General features: G+C 36.3%; 1 protein-coding gene and 1 pseudogene across 1 annotated transcript in view; both read right to left on the bottom strand.

Annotated features, from left to right (window-relative positions):
* DMD (dystrophin) overlaps positions 1 to 27,363 on the bottom strand; it is a 2,279,750-nt gene that overhangs the window by 2,216,721 nt on the left and 35,666 nt on the right. The window lies entirely within an intron of this gene.
* On the bottom strand, positions 12,933 to 14,633 carry LOC102429466 (annotated as a pseudogene).

The following is a 27,363-nucleotide window of genomic DNA, read 5'->3' on the forward strand; positions in this document are numbered from 1 at the left end:
AGAGTTTTAAATTACTCCTTACTTTTTTGTGTGAGTTATAATATTAGGGAGGGGCAAATGATACATTTCATGTTTGAACATTCCACATTGATCCATTCCTAATTTCAATTTACATCATTAGAGGAAATATATATATATATATATATATATATATATATATATATATATAGCATTTGAAACACATTTTTTTCTTTGTAAAGATTTTGAAAATTGGGAGACCAAATAACAAAATTCAGAATTCTGTCAAAATAGTGTAGCGCATGGAGCATTCCAAACAAGACAGCTATTTGGGAAGGCCTCTCAACACATAATTTTTCTCCCTTTTCTGAAAACTGCTACCTTCTTCATAGCATAGTCTAGGGGGCTGTTTGTACTGAGTGACAATGACTTCAAGCCAAGACTGGTTGGACTAAGCTTGACACCTGACTTACATTAGTACATATAGATAGATGATCTTCCTGTTGTATTTTACCTGAAACTCATTAAAACCAGGGCTATTGAACTTAGTCATCCTAATAGTACACAACTATAGGAAAATCCCCTGTTCCCAACCATTCCTAGAGCGTAGTTATTCATTTTTCTTTGGGTTCCACTATTAGATAAACGATAACACACACACACACACACACACACACACACACACACACACACACTCACACACACACACGCACTCACCCCCTTGACTTTTGAAATGTATTTGATTTGAGTTTGTCTTTTACAAGGGAGATACATTGTTAATATTCACAACATGGCTTGAAAAATCAGGTATATTTCAGAAAGAAAAGATGATACTACTTGATACACTGAAGTAAACAAGGGACAAGGACATTTTCAACAACATAATCATGCTGTAGATGTAATTTTTTCAAGAAGCCTGGGAGCATGTTAATATTATGCTTTGCATATAACCATGAATGGAACTGTATAGAAAGAAACACAGTATAATCTTTCTTCATGTTATACTTTTATGTCAATAAAATATTTTATAAAAAATCTTCTATATGACTATACTTTTTACATATAACTTAAAAATAATGTAGAAGGCACATCTCATTTTGTTAATCAATTTAAAAATAAGTTATTTGATATAAAACAGGTTTGATTTGCTCAATTTGTTCATTATTTTGTTTTGAGGAAGGTAAAATCAGATAAGTCCAAGGAATTATACAAGTAAATATGGACACATACTTAAATTATAGTTACTAATAACTGGTCCTAAATAATTCAGTGCTCATAATCTAACCATAAAATAAAACAATACAGGTATGTTTGAAGATAATTTTGCTCCCTTATCTCTAGACCTAGTCTCCTGTTCTCCTCTTCACAGCTGAATACATGAATTTTTTAAAATATATTCAGTCCAAATGTTCTATTTTTAATAAATCGTTCCCTGCCCATAAACAATAGATGGTATTGTGTGAGTATGTAGGTGTGTGTATGCATATAATCTTTGCAAATTTACTTAAATATTAGGTGTCCTTCACAGAGCTAACTAGAACCTGGGACCTTTCAGTCCGAAGGCCGATGCTCTATCCACTGAGCCAAACCAGTTTCAGTTGAATACATGAATTTTATGTTCACCAATTCAGTCCAAATGTTCTATTTTTAATAAATCGTTCCCTGCCCATAAACAATAGATGGTATTGTGTGAGTATGTAGGTGTGTGTATGCATATAATCTTTGCAAATTTACTTAAATATTAGGTGTCCTTCACAGAGCTAACTAGCTGCCCATAACAATCTATGCCCCCCACTCATATTGCTGAGGAAGAAGCTGCTCACCCTGTAACTACATTTTATAGCCCTTGTCACACCAGGTGTGGTTATTTTATTAGTTTCTCCCAGTGGAATATGAGTAGTAGTCATTTGTATCAATTCTGAGTTGGGGATTTTCAAAAACGAATGTGTCTTTTCCACTCTCTTTTCCCTCATCCAATGGTTGAATGCAGAGGATTCTGAGAGTAAAGAAATGGTGAAGCAAAAAGATGAAAGAGGTCTGAATCCCTACATAACTGAACGTAGGAAAGCCACATGCCACTATGAACTGCCATGGTCTGTGACGAGCAAACAATAAATGCCTATTTTGTTCAGCCACTGAAATTTTGGCTATGCTTTGCTCTAATAGCTAGCATTAAAATAAGTAATACACTGTCATCCTTTCCTATAATTCTAAACCTTACCTTTTCATTCAACATTATGTATTTATAGTATATCATTATTATTATACATTGACATAATACGGGGGTTTTCAAAAGTGACACTGGATAATTCTTTGTTGGGCGGGGGGCTGTCCTTTGCATTGTAGAATGTTTAGCAGTATTCCTGGCCCTCCCTTGTCATTATGATAAAAAATCACACCATTGTAGAATATCATCTTGTGGCAATAGCATGACCAATTGAAAACCGCTGATATGATACATCATTTTTAGTGACTCAATAGTTTTTCATCTCATGCACTGAGGATATTTATGGTATTTCACTATTAAAACACTACTGCAATGAACATCCATGCAACTGCTTTTGAGCTAAGTTTTACTACTCATATTAGTTCCCTAAGAAGCACAAGCACCTTTTCTTCAATACCAATAAAAAGTAAAGCATTAAATTATATAGTTCTAAAAAGTGACAGTTTAAGAGGGCGGAGGAGAATTTAGAGCACAAAGCCAGCACAAAAAGCAGATGAATTCTACACTGGACACAATCAGTTCTTAGTTGTTAATTGATGTAATGGATGCTTTTGGGTTAAGAATTTCAGCTAAATGGCCTACCATCTACTATCTGGCATTCCTTTATGATTCTTACTTTCTCCAAACTAATCTCTGTCATCCAACTCATCTTCATATCCTGTCAGTACTCACTGCAAAATATATTACACATGAAGCTATATTTTTCTATCATAATTTCCACTACCCTTGCCCAAGTAAAGCTGCCCTGGACGGGTAGTTCAGTTGTTTGGAATACTGTCCCATACACCAAAAGGTTATGGGTTCGATTCCTGGCCACAGCACATACTTAGGTTGTGAGTTCAATCCCAGCTTGGCACGGGTTGCAATGCTCTCTCTCTCTCTCTCTCTCTCTCTCTCTCTCTCTCTCTCTCTCATCAATAAACATCCTTGGGTGAGGTTAAAAAAAAGTGAAAGAGCCACTGAAGGAGAAATGTGCTTATGTGCTTTCCATCCAGACTTCTGCAAAGCTGGATGAAGAGATCCTTTTCAGCCACTAATGATGATGTGGCCTTGCTGACTCTTAGTTTAAGGACCAGGAAAACCAGATATTTATATAAATAATCCTTGAAATGAAAGTATAAAGATTATTAGTTCAAGTTCTTCTGCAATGGTGATGTAATATCCAAGTACGACAGGGCAGGGTCATAACAACTGAAATTTCCAGAACTGGGCAGACACTAGCTTGGGCCCTAGTGTCATGAGCATCTATGCCACTGAGGGCTCTGCTGGGACATGGGAATCTATTTTGCTGAGCAGTATATCTGTTCATGTCTAGTGATTATCTAGCTTTTGAAAATCTTTGAGTAATTACATTGGAAACTTTATCTAACCTGATTGCCTAGGCCAGTGGTCGGCAAACTCATTAGTCAACAGAGCCAAATATCAACAGTACAACAATTGAAATTTCTTTTGAGAGCCAAATTTTTTAAACTTAAACTATATAGGTAGGTACATTGTTATTAACTTAATTAGGGTACTCCTAAGGCGTAGGAAGAGCCACACTCAAGGGGCCCAAGAGCCGCATGTGGCTCGCGAGCCGCAGTTTGCCGACCACTGGCCTAGGCAAGCACAATTTCTTTCAGCCAATCCATACAGGACCTAAACTCTGTACCTGCCTACCGCTTGCCCTCTTTGTATTTTCTCATGGCAAACAACATTAGAGTGACCCCCTTAAAAGTGAACATCTCATCATTGTAGCTCTAAAATCCATCAGTGGTTTCCTAATGACCTTAGAATAAAGTTATAACTCTTTCTAGACTCAAAAGTCCTCTCAAACTCTCCTACTTCACTTTATGGCACTTGGCTCAGGCTGCTCTCTCAGCTCCACAGATACTGGCCCCTTTCAGTTCCATAAGTTCACCAAGTGATTCAAGCCTGAGGGCCTTGACACATACTATTTCTCTGGAGTTAATATTCCCCTTGTTCCCCCTAATTTTTCATAGTTCAAACTTCCCAGCATAAATGTCACCTTTTCAGAAAGGTCATTAGATCACTGAGGATCATAAACACTTCAATAGTTTGTTGGTTTAATTATTATTTTTATCTTTGTGGCATATACCAACTATCTTGTATAGTGCCTGGAGCCCCAAAATGCTCAGTTACTGCAAACTCAAGCACATAGGACATGAGCTGTAAACAAAATCATACCCAAAGTCTCAAGAGAAAGATGGGACCATGAAGCTTCTGAGTTTATGTACTGGAGGTCAAACAGGAAGGCTTTAGGCTTGATTCTCTCTATTTTGACCAACCAAGTTATTATTTATATCTCTCAACAACAATATGTACTTAGTAAAAAGCCTTCATTGTTGAAATTGCTGCAGGAAAAGTAACTTTGTATTGCAAGTGTAAAAAAAAAGTCTCAGCCCCAGACTCATTCTTTCCTTTAAAACAATTGTTTTCCTTACATGATTTTGAAAAATAATGTACAAATATTCTTTCTTAGGCTGCAATAATAGGCAGAATATGTGGACAGCATATAAGATTTGAGTAATTGTTTTTCAGTCTAGGGCAGTGATGGCGAACCTATGACACGCGTGTCAGAGGTGACACGCGAACTCATTTTTTTGGTTGATTTTTCTTTGTTAAATGGCATTTAAATATATAAAATAAATATCAAAAATATACATCTTTGTTTTACTATGGTTGCAAATATCAAAAAATTTCTATATGTGACACGGCACCAGAGTTAAGTTAGGGTTTTTCAAAATGCTGACACGCCGAGCTCAAAAGGTTTGCCATCACTGGTCTAAGGAAAATTCAGAATAAGATATTTTTGAAGGTATTTAATTTTTGTTTAGTTTCATACAAAGGGCACTACTTGCATTCAGTATATTTAAAAATTGTATGCATGTTCTATAACATTTTTAATATTAATTTACTTTTTAAATATATATATATAGTTTTTTAAATTTATTTCAGAGAGGAAAGGAGAGAGAGAGAGAGATAGAAACATCAATGATGAGAGAGAATCATCAGTTGGCTGCCTCCTGCACGTTCCCTACTGGGGATCAAGCCTGCAACCTGGGCATGTGCCCTTGGCTGGAATCGAACCTGGGACTTTTCAGTCCACAGGTCAACACTCTATCCACTATTAATTTACTTTTAAAAACTGTATTAAAATTTGGTAGATAATAAGAAAATTTCTGAGATGGTTTAGCAAGAGGGCTAATACTTTTCTTTTTTTTAAATATATTTTTTATTGATTTCAGAGAGGAAGGGAGAGGGAGAGGGAGATAGAAACATTAATGATGAGAGAGAATCATTGGTCTGTTGCCTTCTGCACACCCCCTACTGGGGATTGAGCCTGCAACCTGGGCATGTGCCTTGACTGAGAATCAAACTGATGACCTCATGGTTCATAGGTCAAAACTCAATCACTAAGCTACGCTGGCCATGGGAGAGGTATCATACTTTTCAATATAAAACAAAGTTGAGGAATTTATAACCAGACCTTTATATCTATCAACAAAGGCTCTTTTATTGCAGAATAGTTATTTAAGGTCTGTATTCCTAAATATAGCATGCCAGATTACTCTCTATTTCGAATCCAAAAGAGTTCTTATGCTATTCTCTATGAAAGTTATTAACAAACAATAGTTTAAATTGGGCAATTATTTCCTAGTATGATAGATTTTTGGATGTCATCATTTCAAGAATGATTTCTTTAATTAAAAAAAAAAAACAACTCAAAAACTGCTGACTTTCAGAGTCATTGACACTTTCCTTGAGGATGAATAATTAATTAAGAGGAAATGCTTTTTAAATGAGCTCCATGGACTTCAGACATATATTTACTACAAGTTACTGAACAAATCCACTTCAGAATTTAAAAATATACTACATTCCGTTTGAAACCTGTACCTACTCAGCTGTATATTACCTTAAGAAAAGGAACTACCCATTTACTAAAATTCTGCCAGATTCTTCAAATCATCTAGGATTTCTCTTTCTCCCTCCCCATCCTTTAATCAAGCCTCAACAAAATTAGATGCTACAATCAAAAAGTTTTTCTTTAAAGTGCAATGCCCACTTTCTAGTCCAAATCACAATACGTTCATGGTTAGACAACTATTATGACCTCTTAACTGATCTCTCCAAATCCTCACTCAGCCTGTTGACCCTTTAAGCCCCACCCAAGTCTCCTCTGTTCTAAGTAAAATTCCCTTTTCACAGCGTCGTCATTGTGAGCCTTAAAAAATAAAGAGATCATATCACTCCATTTGATTAAAATGCATCAGCAGTTCCCTATTTCTCTTGAAATAAAATACAAAATGGTAAACACAAGCTATAGGATGCTGCATGATGTAGTCTCTGTTTACCCCCTCCCCCCGCAAAATCCATGTCAATCCATTCATTTATCCACTTTCTCACCATACTTGCCTTAGGTTCTTCAAAGGCACTTACTCTTTTACACCTTGGGTCTTTAATAGATGCATGTTTATAAACCAGAAAACATCTTACCCCCCCCCAAAGGAATATAAACTAGAAAAGTACATCCAATGCCTTCACTTCAAGACCAATTTCTATCTTCAAGTAAATTTATGACCAACAGAAACTTTGCCAAAGGTAAAAGCTTTTGTTTGCTTGGTTTATATGATCAAAAATAATGTAAAGCTGCCAAAATGTTAAATTTGTTTACTCTTAGATTAAAAATACATCGAAGCTCCCCTCATCATTAAAAAGAGAAAGCGCATCTCCATATAATAAAAATTACCTCCTTCCAATATGGAAATGATATTTTTCAAATAAGTAGTATATTTTCAAGCCATTATTTTCCCATTTATTATTTCCCCATTAATCCTTATATACTGTCTTATAATCATACGGATGTTCTTCGTGAGTTCATTAATCATTTTGTCCTAAATAAGTTTCTTATTTAATATAAAATTACATTTCACTAGAGAAAAGTAAAGTATAAATAAGAAGAACAAAATACAATTTTATCACAGATATACACACAATTATTTGAAGATCATAATAAAAAAGATATTCATCTTTAGTGTCTCTATCTCTCTTATATTCTATCTCAATTCTATATTCTTCTTCAATACTCTTATCCTAAAAACCATACTATAAATACTGTTTTACAATCCATTTTCAAAATTCTTCAATAGGATATTGATCACTGTCATCATTTGCTTAACTATACTTTTACTAGGGAAAATTTAGAATGTAACCCATGCATACATCTATGAAATATAACATGCATGCCCATTTTAAATTTAAATGCACATTGCCTACATAATCTCCAGAAAATTTAGAAGAGTATACATATGCTCCTACCAACAGTGAATGGAGGTTTCTATTTTTGCCAATCTTGGAAATACTGACCACTGCACGTTTCTTCTCATCCCCCCACTAAATATTTTGTAAAAAACTTATGGGTTTTTGTCAGCTCCCCCTTCACTCCTACATCATCTTTGAAACAAATGAATTTAGGATTCCCTTTAAATCCTTTCTTATAGAGCTCAAAATCACTTAAAGTACATTCACTACCAACAGAAGATGCAGATTCCTCCCAGCACTTGGTTGTTAGAACCTCAAAACTATTTTAAAGTAGTAACGCAAACAAAAATATACATTGAAATAAATCAAAGATAGGTATCCTGAACGTTGCACCCTATAATTAGAAATGCCACATCAACAAAAGATCGTAAGTTAACACTTTTAAGTGTATGATATTTATAAACATATGTACATATTTAGAAGTTCCCTAAAGTAACAAACTGCTTCTTATCTGAAAATTGATTTGACAGCTATTACTTTGAAATTTGTAATGCAAATTATGAATGAGGAAATATCTCCTAGGCTAGTCCTTCATATATATAATTGAATATTTAAAAGCTAGAACTAAAACAGTAAAATAGAATTCTGGATTTGGGGTTCTAGAAATAGTGAACCACATCATATAGGTGACTGAAAGAAAGAAAAGAGGGGAGAAGAGATAAAGGAAAGTGAAAGGAAAATATAAGGGAGGAAGGAAGTAGAAAAAAAAAGAAGCCAGGACAAAATTCTAATGTGTATTTAGTTTCGTCCTCCTCCAGTGCTCATTAAACCCTGTCTGATCTGCCTTCTATCCCTTTCTCTGTCATCACCTCCCATTGCTGCACTTTCCACTACCCTCTCTACTCTAACCACACAAGCCGTTTTTTTCTTTTTCTTGATGATGCCAACTTCATTCCTCCCTTTGTGCTTGTCGCTCTCCTGTCTGGAGTTCTTTCATCCAGATCCTCATATTCATTGGTCTGCCTATTTGTTCAGGTATCAACTCAAATGTCACTGCTTCGTAAAGGTCTTTCGTTCCCTTTTAATTGTGAGGAAACTTTGAAAGTGGCAGCACTATTTCTCATGCCCATCAGAAGTACACAAGGGTTTCTCCAATTTCTCCATATACTCACCAGCATTTGTTATTATCTGTCATCATCATTAGAGCCATCCTAGTAGTGCAAAGTGGTATCTCATTGGTGTTTAACATCTTATGTGCTTTCTTACCAACTGTATACCTTCTTTGAAGACATGTCCATCTAGGTACTTTGCCCATGTAAAAGATTATTTATCATTTTATTACTTTGTCGTGTTTTTATATATTCTGGATACTATTTTCTTTTCATATATGTGATTGCTAATATTTTCCCATTTTGTGCACTGTTTTTTTTCTTTTCTTGATAGAATAACTGTAATGCCAAAGTTGTTTATTTTGATGAAATCTAATTTTTTATGCCTATGCTTTTGGTATCATATCTAAGAAATTATTGCCTAATCAAAGGTCAAGGATATTTACTCATATTTTCTTCTAAGATTTTTATAGTTTTCACTTTTATATTTAGGTCTATGGTCCATTTTGAGTTAATTTTTCTGCATGGTGTGAGGTAAGCATCCAATTTAATTCGAGTGTATGTATCTTTCTAGTTGTTCCCTCACCACTGGCTTGAATATATAATTCTTTCCCATTTTTATAATCTTGGCCTCTTTCCCTCCATTTATGACAGGAAGCATCTGACAACTCTAGGAGTATTGGCTCAGGAGATTTAGAAGCAGCTGCAACTCTACAGCTATGGCCAGGTGGTGACAACAGTCTCTGGTGGTATAGCAAAGGGCAGATCATCCTATAAGAGAAGCACCAAACCCCAAACCTCTGTCTTATGGTCACATCCACCCAGAGAAAAGCTTTGGTTACACTGACTTAAAGAAACAGGGGTGGGGATTGAAGCCAAAATGTCATATTCTCACTGTGATATTGAGTGATTCTCTTAAATGAATGTTTCTACATTTTAGGTGTGTTAAGACAATTTTCAGGGACTTTCAGTGTTTTTTTTTTATTAAAATTTTCAACAGATGTGGTTGTCTCACTGGAGAGAGTGTCCATGAAGCACTTTGCACCATACAACAGGATTCTAAAAGTGCTTCTCTTCAAGATAGTCATGTTTATTTTTTACCACAGCTTCTTCATCCTGAATACTTGTAAAGTGTGAGGCTCCTCACTTCAGCCTTCATAACTGCAGTGGCAGGGCTATGATGAGGGGCAGAGAGGAAGGAGCAGGATTGGAGCGTATATTTATGTGGGAGAGAATTTTTTGTGGATTGACTCTAATCATTTGTGAATAAAAATTTGACATTTTTACTTTGTATTTATAGGCTCTGTTTTCTTATATTTCTTTTGAAAAGTATATAATTAACACTAAATACTGAAATCTTTACTTCCAGAAAAAAAACGTTTCAGAAAATGTATCAAAATCTGTATTTTGCAGGTGATTGTCTTTTACTTAGCATATAGTTTATCTTTGGTGAACACAATTATTCATCCTCACTAAAGAAAAAATAAAGAAACAAAGTGATTTGGAGATTAGCTCTTAAGACACTTGGCAATAAGTTATTGAAGTCATTCAAGCAATGTATACTAGTTCAAGTGCACAAAGAAAAGGCAAATTCTTAAATTGTTTGGTAAGTTTCTACTTATCAATATTAATTGTAAAAACCTACCAAACATAAAAAATTAAAAGGACATGCCCTAGCCGGTTTGGCTCAGTGGATAAAGCGTTGGCCTGCGGACTGAAGGGTCCCAGGTTTGATTCAGGTCAAGGACATGTACCTTGGTTGTGGGCACATCCCCAGTAGGGGGTGTGCAGGAGGCAGCTGATCGATGTTTCTCTCTCATCGATGTTTCTAACTCTCTATCACTCTCCCTTCCTCTCTGTAAAAAATCAATAAAACACATTTAAAAAAAATTAAAAGGACATAAGAAAATAATCAAAAAAGAGTTAAAGCCATGATTAATTGTTGGTTTTAGAAATGAGAAGGAACTTTGAAACTAAAGTGGTGTGCTGGAGCTAGCTTTTAAGTAAAAGCTGCCTCATGAGACCTGAATGTTAAATTTGAAGGATATTTGCAAGCCTACTGTTAAACATAGCCCTAAACTTACCATTAAATAAATTATATTAAAACAACTATAATCAATTTAAAAACTCAAGATTTCCTAATGATTTTACTTTATTTTACTATTTTCAATGCTTATGAGGTTATTTACATCTTTGTATCTATTTAGTGAAAATACTCTATAATGGTATGCTAGTGCACATCTCTCCTCAACTCCACACTCAGCAATATCATGGTGGTAGTTTGAATTTGGATATGGTTGAAGTATTTATACCATAGAAATCAGTAACCACTACCAATCAGAAATTTTCTTTTTTTTTTTCAGTGAGCTGGTTGTTAAAAATTTATTAGCACTCCACTCACACATAAATATAGGTATAGCTATAGATTTAGAGAAATAGATCAATATAAATGTTGATACAGATATAGATATATAAATTCAGCTAGCAATACCAGCAAGATAAATGAATGAAAACTGAAAATTTGTCAGCACCTTAAAAATAAAGAAAATGTGGTATACGCATTAAATGGAACATTATGTAGCCATAAAAGGAGGAAATGCTGACATATGTAACAACATGGATAAACCTGATAATTTATGCTAAGTGAAATAAGCCAGTTGCAGAAGATCATATCTATGGCATGACTCCACTTATATGAAACATCTAAACTCATAGGAGCATAAAGTAGAATGGTAATTGCCAGGGGTTGAAGGAGAAAGACATGGGGAGATGCTGCTCAATGGGTATAAAGTTTCAGTTATACAAGATGAATAAGTTCTAGAGATCTTCTGTACAGCATTGTGTTATAGTTAAGAATACTGTGCTGTACACTTCAAATTGTATAAAGAGGAAATCTACTCTCTTATATTTTCTTACCACAGTAATCATAATAGTAATAATAAATAAAGTAAGCATAACAACTAATTTAAATTAAATTTAGAAACAACGACAGAGAATAACAGTGAAAGCAATAGTGGTACCCAATAAACAGACCCACATCTACGACTCGTCACAGTAAATGTTTATCAAACATTTACTAAGTTAATGAATGCTCCCTATCACTTTCTGTGCTAGATAGAACAATGAGTAAAAAAGTCACTACCATTAGGACGCCCAAATTTCACAAATGGACATGGAATTCTAGAAACCATCTGACAAGAAATATCCATGAAGGAGGAATTAATACTTACCAACAATCTGTTATGTGACAAATATATACTAGATGTATTTACATCATTCCAGCTAAATTCTATATAAATTCTGATAGCAAAGTATCATTACCACATTTTACATATTAGACTCAGAGAAATTAACTCTCAATAATCACTATACTTAGATTCTATACCCATTCTGCTATTAACTTTTGTCCATGTAACTTATTCTCTTTTATAAAGTTATTGGCTTCTCTCTCAGTAATGACTTCTATCAAAGGGAAAGTAACATATCACAAATTGGGAAACTTTTACAAATGAAAGGGCAAGAGAAAGATAATGCTGAAAGTCATAACTACTTGGATATTAATGAATACATTGTACTGGTGACTTCTATTTGAAATCACTGCCCCAATGAAAGACATTGAGAAAGAAAATAGGCAGCTTCTTAAATTCAGAAAACAGAGCAGACAGAGATCCTTAAAAGTATAACAGGTATTTTTTTTATCAGCAAAGTTTTATTGTAAAATAAGGAACCAATATAAAAATATGATGTAAAAGGGGAAGAGGGGAAAGGGTATGGGTGAGGAATACAGATATGCATTACAGACTGTAGAATAAATTGATCCTGAACATTTGGGGGATATAAAACATCTTGGAAGATACAGATCCTACACTGGAGATGGAACCTTCCAAGGTATGGGATGAGGTGAGATCTCTCTTCGGTGGTGAGTTTCCCCTGACTTCAGACAGCATTTGGCCAAGCCAGCAGAGAAGGGACTTAGAAATTCCTTCCTCTTAACTACCTGCCCAGTCAGAGGAACCATTAACCCATCTACCAAAAGGGACAGGAAACCGGCACCCCTGAGGGAGCCTATTCCCAAACATACATAATTTCATTAACCCTCACAATAAGCCCCATAAGGTAGGTATGATTATTGACATTTTATCAATGTGGACAATGAAGTTAGGAGAAATTAAACTTGAGATAGCTTCCCTGGCTAGTTTCCAACCTAGTGTGTGGCTGATTTAAAACTTAACCCTTACATGTAGGAACATTTTCCTATCCCCCCCAAATGGTCTTCACAGTAAAGACCTTAAAAGTTAAATGGAAACATCTCAGCTCCCCCACCTCCCCTGAAAAACCACCAGTGCAGGCTAACTAACTTCTTTAGTAGAGGCCTATGCCAAAGCCAACGGAATTCTGGGACATTTCTGAGGCACAACTGTACCAAACAGAGGTTTAAGCTCCCAAACCCCAAAGAAATGCCAGGAAAGGGGATGCCAGTCTGAGTCAGGTCCCTCTCTCTTGTACATGAGTCTTTTTTTTATGGCGGAAGGTAGAGTGCCCCTTTTAAGACTTCAGTTGGCTGGAGTGAGTCTTGCTTCCACCCAGGTCCTTTCTAGCCTGGGCGTCCTTTAGCTCTAAGGCAGCAGTTCTCAACCTGTGGGTCGCGACCCCTTTGGCGGTCGAACAACCCTTTCACAGGGGTCGCCTAAGACCATCCTGCATATCAGATATTTACATTACGATTCATAACAGTAGCAACATTACAGTTATGAAGTAGCAATGAAAATAATTTTATGGTTGGGTCACAACATGAGGAACTGTATTTAAAGGGCCAGAAGGTTGAGAACCACTGCCTAAGGCAGGGGTGGGCAAACTTTTTGACTCGAGGGCTACAATGGGTTCTTAAACTGGACCGGAGGGAGGGCCGGAACAAAAGCATGGATGGAGTGTTTGTGTGAACTAATATAAATTCAAAGTAAACATCATTACATAAAAGGGTACGGTCTTTTTTTTTTTTAGTTTTATTCATTTCAAACGGGCCGGATCCGGCCTGCGGGCCGTAGTTTGCCCACGGCTGGCCTAAGGCTTCATTCAGTCTCAGAACATCTTGAAGAGTTCATGCCCATGGACCTGAAGGGTGAAATGTTCTCAATCCACTGGCATCTTGGGGCGGGGGGGGGGGAAGAGAGGAGTCAGTGTTGGTGGGCGGTGCTTGCTTAGTGCTTCCAGGGGGCTGCTTGAGACAAGGCTCCCCTTTCTTGCAGAATTTTTCTTTCTCTGTGCCCTGGTCTCTCCCAGGACAGGCACAAATACAAACCTCAAAGCTGTTCCGCCCCAGCAGATTACCATTGGAATCTTCCAGTGTGATGATGGTGAGGATGGGCTGCTGGCTTATGCCCCCATACAGGAGCTATTACACATGAAGCTGCAGTGGATGGTGGTATAGTCAGAGCCCACCTCAGGCAGCTCATGGGACACCACCACACAATGTCACAAAGTGTTGTTGTCATTCAAGTACTCGGCACGCAAATTCCTTTCCACCCGGATAAGATACTGAGGAGGAGCCAGACCATTACTATAGTCAGAGCAGCACTCATTGTGGGGCAGCACTCACGACCTCTGTCATGTGCTCAGACTTCTTACAGATGGCCATGACACGGACATGGGTACTGAGCGGGTGTGGAGAGTTGACCCACAGCTGCATGGGGGGCAGGTCTTTGCCATCTGGCAAAACAGCTTGTTGAGGGTAGGCTAGTACATGCAGGTTATAGACTTTGCTGTCCCAGAATTCAGAAATCCTAAACGGAAACCATAGCTACCAGGATAGGTCTTCTGGGAAGGGACAGAGGATGACAGGACCCAGGAGGTGGCTGGTGTTGGGATAGCAGCTGCTAGTGCAGGAGGCTACTGGAGGCTTCATTTGGACCTTTATCCAGGCAGTTTATGAGGTCTGGGGACATCCAGACCAGTTCATCCATTGCCTGGGAGGCTTTAGGATTCAGATCATTGTTTTCATAAAGTAAACTCCAAACGTCTGAAAATGTCTCCTGACTCAGAGGGGGATCCATGACTTCTGACTGTGGCTCATTCATTGCAGCTCCCTGGAAGGCAATGGGGCTGCTCTCTTCTAATTGCTGGTGGTCTCTGACAATCCTTGGTGTTCCTTGACCTGTAAATGCATCGTTCCCACCTCTGTCTTCATCCATCGCATGGCCTTCTCCCTGTGTGTGTCTGAACTTCAGGGGAGCGTATCACAGTCCTGAGAAGCACACTCCAAGGCCAGAAGCCAGGTGACCCTGGGGGCCCAGGGGACACCTGTGTCCAGGATGGTGGCTTTGTACTTTTTATAACAGGTATTTTTTTAAGTATCTGCTAAACCCCATGATAACCTTTCTAGAACTATCCACATCTTTGGGTTTATGTCTTCTAGGGTACACTATAGAATGTAGTTAATGATAAAAACAAAAAGGCTTTAAATATGAAGCCTGGTTTTATTATAATAGGAGAACAGAGTATTAGAAGTTTAAGAGGTAGCAGATAGGCCCTAATTTTTCAATAATCACTACATTTTAGAAAATAGAGAATTTTATTTTTTGAGAGTCTTCCAAATTCAGCACTCTATTTAGAATATAATTTACCTTACAAACAGATGATGTTAGACCCAATAATATTTTTCAGAAGCATAAAATTAAACATATTTTATTATTTGATTATATAGAAAATATAAGTACATATCCTAGACAGTGGAGCCTTGACTTACGAGTTTAATTTGTTCCATGACGGAGCTCACAACTCAAATTACTCTTTTGTCAAATCAAAAAGTGAATGAGTGAGACACGTGATGCTGGGCTGATGTTGTGGCGTTCACTGTGATGTTCGCTGAGCCAACTAGCGGTGGGGTATCTGAAGCTGGCTCGTAACCCGAATTTTAGCTCGCAACTCAAAGCAAAAAATCGGCTGAGAGACGGTTCATATCTCGGAAAACTCGTTAGTTGGGACACTCGTAAGTCAAAGCCCCACTGTACCTCAAAGGAAGACATAAATATTTTTAGTTCCTATTTAAAAATTTTAGTAAAAAAGTTAGTTGATCCTTGAAAAAATAATTGAATCTAAATTTATGTACATAAGTTTACATTTAATTTGGCTTTTTAATTTTAAAAAACTGTTCTTACCAATTTTTGCTAGAAGGGATTGCTGAGTAGTATAATGTTTAGGAGCAACAGTTCTGAAGTAACACTTCTTGGCATCAAGCCACTTCCTGTTTTGGGTAATATCTCTATGCTTCCAGATGCACTAATAATACCTTCCTGAGCAGTCTGACACATTTTAAGAATTTATTATCTATCTATCTATCTATCTATCTATCTATCTATCTATCTATCTATCTATGCCTAAGTGACCGAATGACCAAATGATCTGTCGACCTGTCACTATGACACACACTGACCACCAGAGGGCAGATGCTCTATGCAGGAGCTGTCTCCTAGTGGTCAGTGCGCTCTCACAGCGGGAGCACTGCCCAGCTGACCAACCCGTCCCAGAAGTCCACCAGCAGGGCTGCAGCCACTCACTCCCTCAGTAGTCCTGCAGGTCCAATCTCCGGACAATGGGCCAGGCACCTATGGACCAGCACCACCGGCATGATATGGACAGTGCCACTGGCCTCCTGGAAGTCAGCCTGAGGCACTGTGGCCGCTTCCCCTCCCTAGATACTCCACAAGGAAGAAATGATATAAAAGTGGCCTCCAGGTGGCTCCCAACAATGAGCGCAAACATCAGCGGGATGGATTTGGATCCCAGTGGGCACCAAACAAAGGGTTCATGGCTGGCGAGCCTCTCCTGATTGGGATTGACTGGGCACAAGCCCATGGCAGGCACAGCGGGGCTGGGATGAGCGGGAGTGGCAGGCAGGAGCAGCAGGTGGTGTTGGACTATGGGTTTCATCCCAATCCCCGCAGGCCACCCCGAGGGACCCCAACCATGCACGAATTCATGCACCAGGCCTCTAGTGGGAATTTTATTAAAAAATCAAAATCAGGCCCAGCCGGCATAGCTCAGTGCTTGAGTGTCGACCTATGAACTAGGAGGTCATGGTTCGATTCTCGGTCAGGGCACATGCCCAGGTTGCATGCAAGAGGAAGCTGATCAATGATTTTCTCTTGTCATTGTTTCTGTCTCTCTCCCCTCTCCCTTCCTCTCTGAAATCGATAAAAATATATTCAAAAAATAAAAATCAGAATATATATAAAATGTAAAATATACAGGGACATATTACTTTATGTCATTCTCTTTATCTTTTTCAGAAAGTGACAAATAAGAACATAAAGTTAACAGGAGACCTTAGAAATAGAAAGACTTCTTTTGCATGAATTGGTCACATTAATCCTTGTTCCATGCTTTTAAATGAAAAATTTAAATCTCATTATACTTCAAAATAATGTACCTTTAAATAATATTAATAGTATGCCATCAAATCAGCTATAAAAGGAAAAAACTGTTAATTAGCAACAAGCATCTGATGAAAAATGAATGTCTCTATTTTTCACTATTGGTAAAGTTGCCCTTCTGTTACTGCAACAACAACAAAAAATATACTTCCCCAGTAATTTTATAATCCACTTTATTCTCAAACATGAAGATAATGCTTTCTACCATGAAAATTACCTTTTTTGCCTCACATATCTCCATGATAAAAATCTTAATATATTTTCTACTTAAATATCTTCAGTGATGAAAAACAATTTTCTTTTAGGCAAATGACCTTACTGTTGGACATCTTCAATTTTAGGAACCATTAACAAAATTCAAATACATTTTTGTCATTTGCATTTTTTGAGATTAAAAATTTTAGTATCACACCAGAATGTGGGCTACAGATTCAATATGTCACTCTAAAAAGAATAATTCCCAAACACGTTTGCTGTTGTATTTGTAAAACTATCATTGGTGTTGAGTCTATCACTCAATTTAGATTATGTGCTGTAACAACAAATTCCAAAATCTCAGTATCTTAGTTCTTGCTTATGCTATGTGCTCATTACACTATAGCAGGATGACCACATATCATTGTCACTAAGGAGGGTACAGTAGCCACCATCTTGAGTATCATTGGCAGCTTAGTCTGAGAGAAAGGAGAACATAGTAAAGCAATGGCTTTTAGATTATCTGTCCAGAAGTGTTACAGGTTACTTCAATTCACATTCCATTTTTCTTTTTATAAATTTTATTTTTCTTTAGAAAAATTTTATTTTAAAATTATAATTTGCATTCAATATCTCTAGTACCACCTGGCACCATACATAATTATAATAATACTAGAGGCCCAGTGCACGAATTCATGCACGGGTGGGGTCCCTTGGCCTGGCCAGCGATCAGGACTGATCAGGGCTCTCTCCTGCCCCGATTGGGGCCCAGGGCTGATTGGGGCAGACAGGCCCAGGGGAGGGGCCATGGGAAGTTGGCTTTGGGAGCACACTGACCACCAGGGGGCAACTCCTGCATTGAGCATCTGCCCCCTGGTGGTTAGTGCGCATCATAGCGACTGATCAACCAGTTGTTCATTTGTTTGATCGTTTGGTTGTTCGGTTGCTTAGGCTTTTATATATATAGATTATAGACTAGATTTCTATGCTGAACTTTACATCCCCACGACTATTTCATAGCTACAATTCTGTACTTCTCAATCTCTTCATCTGTTTTATCCAGTCCCTCAACCCCTTCCCCTCTGGCAATCATCAGTCTCGTCTCTGTATCTTGAATCATTTCTATTTTGTTTGTTTATATTGCTCTTTAGGTTCCACATATAATTGAAATCACATGATATTCATCTTTCTCTGTCTTATTTCATTTATCATAACACTCTCTAGGCTCATCCATGCTGTCACAAATGGTAAGATTTCATTTTTTATCACTTTCCATTTTTCTAGCATATTATATAGTTAGACCTATCTTCAAGTGGGTGGGGACATGTATCAAGAAAGAGAGGCAGAACAGCTATCAATAGCCATAATGACCACCTGCTTTTATTTATTTATTAGAGGCACAGAGAACATGTAATTTATATCAAACTTTTAATTTAATTAAATATAAAAATTCAAGATATTTTGTCTATATAAATTAGCTAAATATTTATAAGCAAAGTTTACAAACTGTGATTTAATTTTTTTTTCTTACAGCAAGGGATCATTATGTTACTCCATAATTGAAAACCTGATGAGAGAAAAGAAAGTAATAAACTCAGTATCAGAGAGCTCTATGTAAAACCCTGACTTTTTCTCTTGGTACCTGGAGGACTTAATAGAAGATTTTTGATCTGCCCAGCCCAAAATTTCCTCAGGAAGATGGGATTGATATGATCTACCTTAACTAGGTTGTTGTAGTGATTAAATGAGCTAATGCTTACATATACAGAGGGCCTACAAAAGATGGCCTACAAAAAGTTATATCCTATCCCTGTTTGCTTTAGATTCTTCTTTAAAAAATTGATAAGAAGGTATAGCTTTTCAAAGGGTCCATGAATTTGACTCTGACAACAGATTAAAGAGAAGGCCTAGTGAAATAAGAAGCTATAGGCAGTTGCTCTAATTCTCTAAGTGATGCATAAGCAAGAGCCTCAAAAAGAAAGATCTAAGAAAGGTATAGCCTGGGGGTGAACAGGTAAAGAACAGGGAGAGGTAAAGTTGAGAAAGTTTAGATGAATAACTGGAACATGTTTTCATAGCAATTTTGACAATTAGTACATTATCTGACATTGCTTTTTTTCACACACACAGTTGATATTTTACATTTAACTTTTCCTCCATATCATTTTTACACTTATATTTTTAATAAATTTAAAAGATATTTAAAAGATATAAATATCTCTGCTTGGATTTTGGCTTTTTCCAGTTCCCCATTAATGTTGATATTTCTGATGATTGTTTAAATGTAATAGCAGTTGTACTTAAGAAGAACATTTCACATCCTACAGTATGAGAGAGTTCCTTTATTTATGCTCAATTCCCAAAATGGACCAACTGCAGACAGCTAAGCAGAGGCAGTGAATACTAATCAAAAGAGGAAGAATGGCTTGGTTGTGGTCATGCCTTAACAAGAAAGTCCTCTTCCAAAAAGGCTATCTGTTTTATATGCTACCTACATATTCCAAGTGAAAAGAGCCATTTCACAGCAACTGTAGAGTGTACTTGAAGAAAAGATTTATAATTTGCTTTTCATGGTGCATAAACTAGAATTGAAGCCATCTAGCATTTTACTAGTATTTTTATTGTAAAGTGCATTCAAATTAGCACACATTAGATTTCATTACACACAACACACACCCAGAACTCTTTCACGAGTTTGAAGCCATCATTGGCAAAGGTAGAAGTTCTCTGTTTTCACTGAGGAAAATATAATTCAACAAAAGGCATGAAATCAACTATTTATGCTAAAATTACCCAGTAAAAATTTCAGTTTCTCTGTGACTAAAATCTTCCTAGTTTGCTGATAAGGAAATCTGAAACAAAGCTAAGTGCAGATACAATGGATATTTAAGATTATCAAGATGTCTGGGTTCAGGGAAGATTTGGCAGTAATTACTGTCTCTTTTATTTACTATTTAACAGTGAAAACCTCAATAATTTAATCAATGGAGGTTAAACATAATAGCTGTGTGGCAGACACAGTGTACCAAATCAAAGATTTCTAAGATTTAGGGCCAGCTACATTACCATTGTGGTTTCAGAGACAATGTCTTTCTTGCAATGAAAAGACCAACTAACAAGGTGTAATAATAAATAAATTAAATAAATAAATAGGAAACTAAAAACAAACAAATAAACAAAAAATAGTATCTATGAGTTTCTTCACCTTAGGAAGTTTGTATGAAACCAAAGGCAGTATCTGCTAGAAGTAGAAAAGCAGGAGGGTAAATTAACATTATAAGAACACCAAGATCACTCACGGCCAGGCACATCTGATTTAGGAAGAAGGATGAGTTTCCACTCTAGTAATATTACTTGTGGAAGCCAGGTATCAATTCACTTTGCAGTAAGGCTATCATACTCATTCATTCCATTTCAAATTTGCATGAACCTTCTCAAAGTATTAACTGGGGACCTTGACAACTCGATCAGACAGGATCAGGTGGTTCTCTAAATAGTACTTTGCTTGGTATAGTTTTTCTTTTAAGGAAGATATACCAAGCGTAATGATACTATGATGTTGTGAAATCTTTTGTAAATTATAAACAAAACATATTTCTTATTTAATTTGGATTTAATAAAATTAGGCTTTAAGGGTTTTTTCTTATTATAAAAAACTCATAAGATAACATAAATACTGCATCAAATCTCACCACATCAGAGATTGAGTATAAATATATTAGAATTGTTCTTTTAATATTATTTTTCTCTACATGGACATTTAAAAATTATATATATTGGGTTTTATGCATATATTTTTAGATTGGCATTATATGATCAATATTTATTCATGTTAGTAAATATTCTTGAAAACGTTTTAACAATTGCATAATGTTCCATCGCAGTTATATATCAAGATGCATTTAACTGATCACTTATTTGCCAACAATGGAGTTATTGGATGTTTCCTTCTTTTATCCTATTAAAAAGAACAACCTTGTCTATATTATTTAATCATGTCATTAGGGAAGAGCCTCAGAAGACAAATTGCTGGGTCAAAGGATCAAATATGCCTTTTATGCATATTGCCAAAGTGCTTTCAAAAACCATTAGACTGACTTATAATCCCACCAACAAGAAAGGGCATGTCCACCTCACTGACTGTTCTGCCCTACTGACCATTTCCAATTTGATGGGCAAAGAAACCAAACCAAAACAAACACCAAAACCTACTTGCTTTAGTTCTTCTATTAATCATTTGAACATATGTTCATATTCATTAGTATTTATATATTTGGTGAGCTATTTGTTATCTTTTCACTTTTTAATTTTTCTATAATTACAATATTGTATATTAAGCCAGAATAAAGCAAATATGAAAGTAAACTTCAACTAAGAATCATGGCTATAACAACTTGCAAATTTAAAATGATAGTATAGTGCCAATTTTTAAATAGGACATCTGGTTTAGCACTATCTCCTAGTAATTTGAATATGGGATATGAAGAATTACAAATGAATTATATAGATAACTAATATGCTTTTGTAGTACCTGGATATTTATCATTTTAAATTGATTTGATGTCCTTTGTTTTCTCTCTTTTCAATGCATTTTAAAAATTGTGTTAACTATTTTTCCATTAAGTCAGTGAATTCTTCAGTAATTACTTATTATAAGTACTAATAAATGTCTTTGAACTTATTCATAAATTTTAGTATAACAGAATACAAAATGATATAAAATATTATATGTTAGATCTGTTTATAAAGGGCATCCAAAATAGAGACTAATATTATCTCTCCAGCATTTAGAAATCTATAACTCATTTAGTAGAAAATAACTATGTAATATCAGAAGTTCAACTGCTTACTTATCTAATTCACTATAAGCATGTACTAGTATTTAAGAGTTTTCTCTTTTCCTTTAATCCTACATTATAGGAAATCTCAGTCTTGTAAGTGACATTATGGAGCATTAGTTTCTCTCCTATGGTGAAAAGGATTAAATCATAGCAATAATTTAAGAATACACTTTATTTGACATCTCTGGTGATAGATATCAGCCACTTGAATGTCTGTGTACAGAGGCAAACTGCAGAAGTGTCTACCCAAAAGTGGCTTCTGAAGAGTTGAAAAATATAAAAGGAAACTTAGTGAGGAAGAGAGACAGAGAGTAGTTCTTTTGGGATTGCAATACAAACTTTTCTAAGAACTAGGCCCTGGGGATCATAATCTAATAGTTTCCCTGAGCCATGCACAATGGATAGGTATTTCTGACTGATACATTTTGGCTATGAGGCATGACATGCAATTGGGATGAGAGAGCTAAAAAGGGCCATAGAGACAAGTCTCCAGCTTAACCTTTCTCCCCAGGCAGGAATTTCCTCTACCACAGTTGTGATGACTGGTCATTTACTCCTGTTTTAACACTGACCACGAGTAGAAACTCTTGCTTTATGCTGCATGTGTTCCACTCATTTTTTAAAAAAAAATGTATTGATTTTTAGAGGGAGAAAGGAAGGGAGAAGGAGAGGGAGGGAGAGGAATGAGAGAGAGAGAGAGAGAGAGAGAGAGAGAGAGAGAGAAACATCTATGTGACAGCCTGCATGCCCCCTACCAGGGATCAAGCCCACAACCATGGCATATGCCCTGACTGGGAATCGAACCAGCAACCTTTCAGTGCATGGGATGATGCCCAACCAACTGAGCCACACCGGCCAGGGCTAGAAAAATTTTAAATGCATTTACATATCAAGGTCTTAGGGTACACCAATAAAGATGTAATTCCTGACCTCACAATGTTTCCTGTTTACAACAAGGGACAGAGATATAAATAATTTAATATGCAGTATAGTGATAATAGATCTGAAAATTTGACGTTTGGGCTAAAACAGGGAGGTATGACTAAGTGGGACTGATATTTGAAAAAAAAAGTTTCATAAAGGCAGCAACATTTGATTGAAAAATAAATGTGGGATTTCCATAGAGAGGATTCTAGAAGCAGGGCTGTGGCAGAAGTGGGGGACATAGAGGTGGGATGGCCAATGGCCCAGACACTGCAACACTCCAGGCATATTCAGGTGGAAGGTGACAGATCCCACATGTCTGGATCAAAGGAATATAAGTGTAATGTTGGAAAATGAGGTTAGAGAAGTAAGTTGAGACAATAATGAAAAGTCTTAAGAACCAGACTCTGATACTGAGTGCAGAACAATAGAGATCAGGTATATGGAACACAGACTATGGTGCTGGACTGACTAAGTTTGAATGTGCCATAAACTAGCTGGTGACTTTGGACAAGTTTCTTAGCCCTTCTGTACCTCAGTTTATTTAACTGAAAAATGGGGATACTAATAATATTTAGCTTGCAGGATTATTATGGAAATTGTCTGATAATTTTTGTAAAATGCCCAAAATGTTATATTTTTAATAACAGCATTCGTTAAATAAGTGCCAAGTATGGACTAGAGCAGAATCCAGATGATGAGCTCTGAACTCCAGCAGTGCTAAGTGCCCATCAGCACATGAGTGGATTAAAAAACTTTGGCACATCTATGCAATGGAATACTATGCCACAGTAAAAAGGAAGGAACTCCTACCATTTGCAACAGCATGGATTGAGCTGGAGAGCATTATGCTAAGTGAAATAAGTCAGTCAGAGAAAGATAAATATCACATGATCTCACTCATTTGTGGACTATAAGGAACAACATAAACCGATGAACAAAAACAGATTCAGAGACAGAGAAGCATCAATCAGATGCTCAAACCTCAGAGGGAAGGTAGGGGAGGGTGGGGGTAAGGGGGAGAGATCAACCAAAGGACTTGTATGCATGCATATAAGCCTAACCAATGGACACAGACAACAGAGGGTGAGGGTGAGGGCAAGACTGGGGGGATGAGGGGACAATGGGAGGATAAAGACACATTTGTAATACCTTAATCAATAAAAAGTAAAAAAAAATAGAGAAGGGCAGAATACATGTTTATTTTAACTGTAGATACAATATATATTATATAGTTCTTCCTATGGCAAAACTAAATCTGTTAGCCTTCATGTAAATAATTCAGTTTCTCCTTGTTGATTCTAGTTCTACCTATCACAGAACAGACTTACATATAATACAAATTCAGATGTTATACTGTCTTGCCGATAATACATATATTTTTATTGAATTTATTGGGGTAACACTGGCTAACAAAATATTCCAAGTTTCATATTTTTTTTAATTCTGAAAAATATGGGAAGATTAAAGAGTTTGACATTTTACTCATGGTTAGTCTTCAGAAAGAGAACAAGATCAGACATGTTACTGAAAGAACTTATAGCTCAAATGAACAGCAGGCAGCACAGAGAGCAGAGCCCCTAGTGCCAGGGAAGAAAGCAAGGAGTCACAGACAGAATTCAGGAAAGGCACGAACAAACAGCATTCACTATTTAGCCATTTGCAATAACGTGGAAAGACCTTGAGAATATTATGCTAAGCAAAATAAGTCAGTCCAAAAAAATCTCATTTTCTTCAAACTGATTTCTGCCACATCCTTTCCAAACTCTGTAATATTCTAAACACCAAATTTTTCAATATAAATTTTAAAATGTGAGGAACAAGAAAAATCAAAAAAACAAAAACAAGTCCAAATGTTAGCCAGTACTGAGTATAGTTTGGCTATTATTTTACTAGAAAACACATGGATAAAGTCTAGTCATGTCTGTGATACCTCCACCAATCAACAGTTGGTGTACATTGTACATTGTCATTTACTCTGAATGTGCCAGAAACTACAAGCTACATATGCCATTCAGTAAACTGTTCTTTGCAGAAGTCCCTCTATGTGAGACATTGGTCTTTTTTAAATTATTTTTACTTACTTTTTTATTTACTTCAGAGAGAAAAGAGAAGGAGAGAGAGAGAAACATCAATGGTGAGAGAGAATCATTGATCAGCTGCCTCCTGTACGCCCCACAATGGGGATCCAGCCTGTAACTCAGGCATGTGCTCTGACCTGGAATCAAATGGTGATCTCCTGGTTCAAGGTTGACACAGCCACTGAGTTACACTGGCCTGGCCAGACACTGTTCCAAAAGCTAAGACTAACAGTGTCAATGGCACAATGCTCCCTACACTGACTTCCTACAGGTCTCTTTGCTGCTGGCTTAACTCCTGCCTGGGTCCCCACCCAACCTTGATATTTTCCAAGTAAGGCTCACATTCCAAGGTCACAGACATATATATCTTTTGTAGTTAAAACTGTTTTGAGGTTTTAAAGTAAATAATTCTTCTGAGTCAATTATGGAGAGTTATGTTTTAAATAAAATGAAACCGGTTTAAAAGGAAAAACAGAAATTACTTTCTAGTATCCTGAGGCAAACAAAGTCCTTGTTTATAAAACCCTTTTAAAATATTTCTCCAAGCTGCTCCTTAAAGAAAAAGGCCAGTATTTCTGGCAGAAAAAAAATTACAACTATCTGTTTACAGAAGTGGATATTTAGGGCTCTTACTAACTGTGCATCTTCAAAAGTTCCAAAACGGAATTTTTTTCTCGCTATTTTTTTCCATTGTGTCCATTCTACAAATGGTGAGTATATTTATAGAAATGACTCATAACTACTCCATTAAATGCTTCATTGTTCCTTATTACTGGAGGAAGGTTCGTGATGTTAATTTTGGAAAATCTAATATTTTCTTAGGTGCTCCAAGATGATTACACGTAGTTAGTCTCACAGCAGGGGGATCCATACAGTGTGCTATTTGTGAATAGGATGGCAGCCACCACAGACTATTTGCTTAAAAGAGCTGGGCTATCTCCAATATAAACAAACATGTGAAACCACACAGTCAGTAAACATTTTATAGACAAGAAGAGAGATCGAATGACATTCATTTGGCCTTTGGAGAAGATGCATTTGGGGCGATTTTTATTTTATAAAGAAGAACTGAATCCAAACATTGTTCACAAGAGAACACTAAAACTCTAAAAGTACACAAGAGAGCCAAGTGAGACTTTTTAATATGTATACGTTCTTTTAGGGAAATTGTTCTGGTTCCTGCAGATGATTAATAATACCTGCTGCATTTGCATAATTCATGAATCTAAATAATTAATAGGATTATAATTATATTCATAATTCTTTATCAATTGAAGTTAATAACTTTGGTCTACTGTGATGTGCTACATTATTGAACTAAAATATGTACTTCAAAACAGTGATTCTAGTTAATATTAGAAATGCACATTACATATCTAACCCTTTCTTTATATGCCCTAGTCAATTTTGACAAATGACTACTAGTATATGGTTTAAATCCCTTAATATTCAATGAGAAGAAAAAAGGTATTTTAAAATCTGGAAATCTGTCTGTACAGGGTGGGGCAAAAGTAGGTTTACAGTTGTGAATACATGAAAGAGAGTTTATTCTTGTATTATTATCTTTTAAGTATTGTATTATTTTCCATATGAACAACTGTAAACCTACTTTTGCCCCACCTGTATTTAAGTATAAACATAAAGAAATATCTATATATCTATAGATTTATTTATGCACCTACATAGATATATAGATCTGCATTCATTCTTTGGCAAAGAGATGACACACCTTTTATTTCAGGATAAGTGACAGACAGGTCACCTTTTTAATTTGAAAATAATAAGGACGTGTCTATGAGTATTTTTCCTTTGCTTAATCCCTTCATCTTTTTCACCCAGATTCCAACCCCGCTCCCTTTGATAGCTGTTACTCTGTTCTCTGTATCTGTGAGTCTGCTTCTATTTTGTTAGTTTATGTTATTCATTACCAGAGGGAAAGGGTGATAGGGAAAGTAGAAGAGCTTAAAGGGAGGACAAATGGAGATGGAAGGAGACTTGACTTGGGGTGGTGAACTAACAATACAATACACAGATGAAATATTATGGAATAGTACTCCTGAAACCTAAATTATTTTAATTACCAATGTCATCCCAATACATTCAATATTTTTTAAAAGGATGTACAAAGTTCAACAATTTGTATAAAATCTACCTACCAGTAGATAGGTTATTCACTGACCTTTTGTGAAAAGGTATTTTTACCTTAAGACTTGACCAATGTGTTCAAAAGAAATGTTTTTTTTTATTATGCATGTATGGAGTGACTATATTGCTGGAATAAAAATCCAGGCAATGCAGAATTTTATGGGAAGTCTTCAAATACAAGCCCCCATT

Source organism: Myotis lucifugus, unplaced genomic scaffold (assembly GCF_000147115.1).
Source record: "Myotis lucifugus unplaced genomic scaffold, Myoluc2.0 scaffold_20, whole genome shotgun sequence".
NCBI lineage: Eukaryota > Metazoa > Chordata > Mammalia > Chiroptera > Vespertilionidae > Myotis > Myotis lucifugus.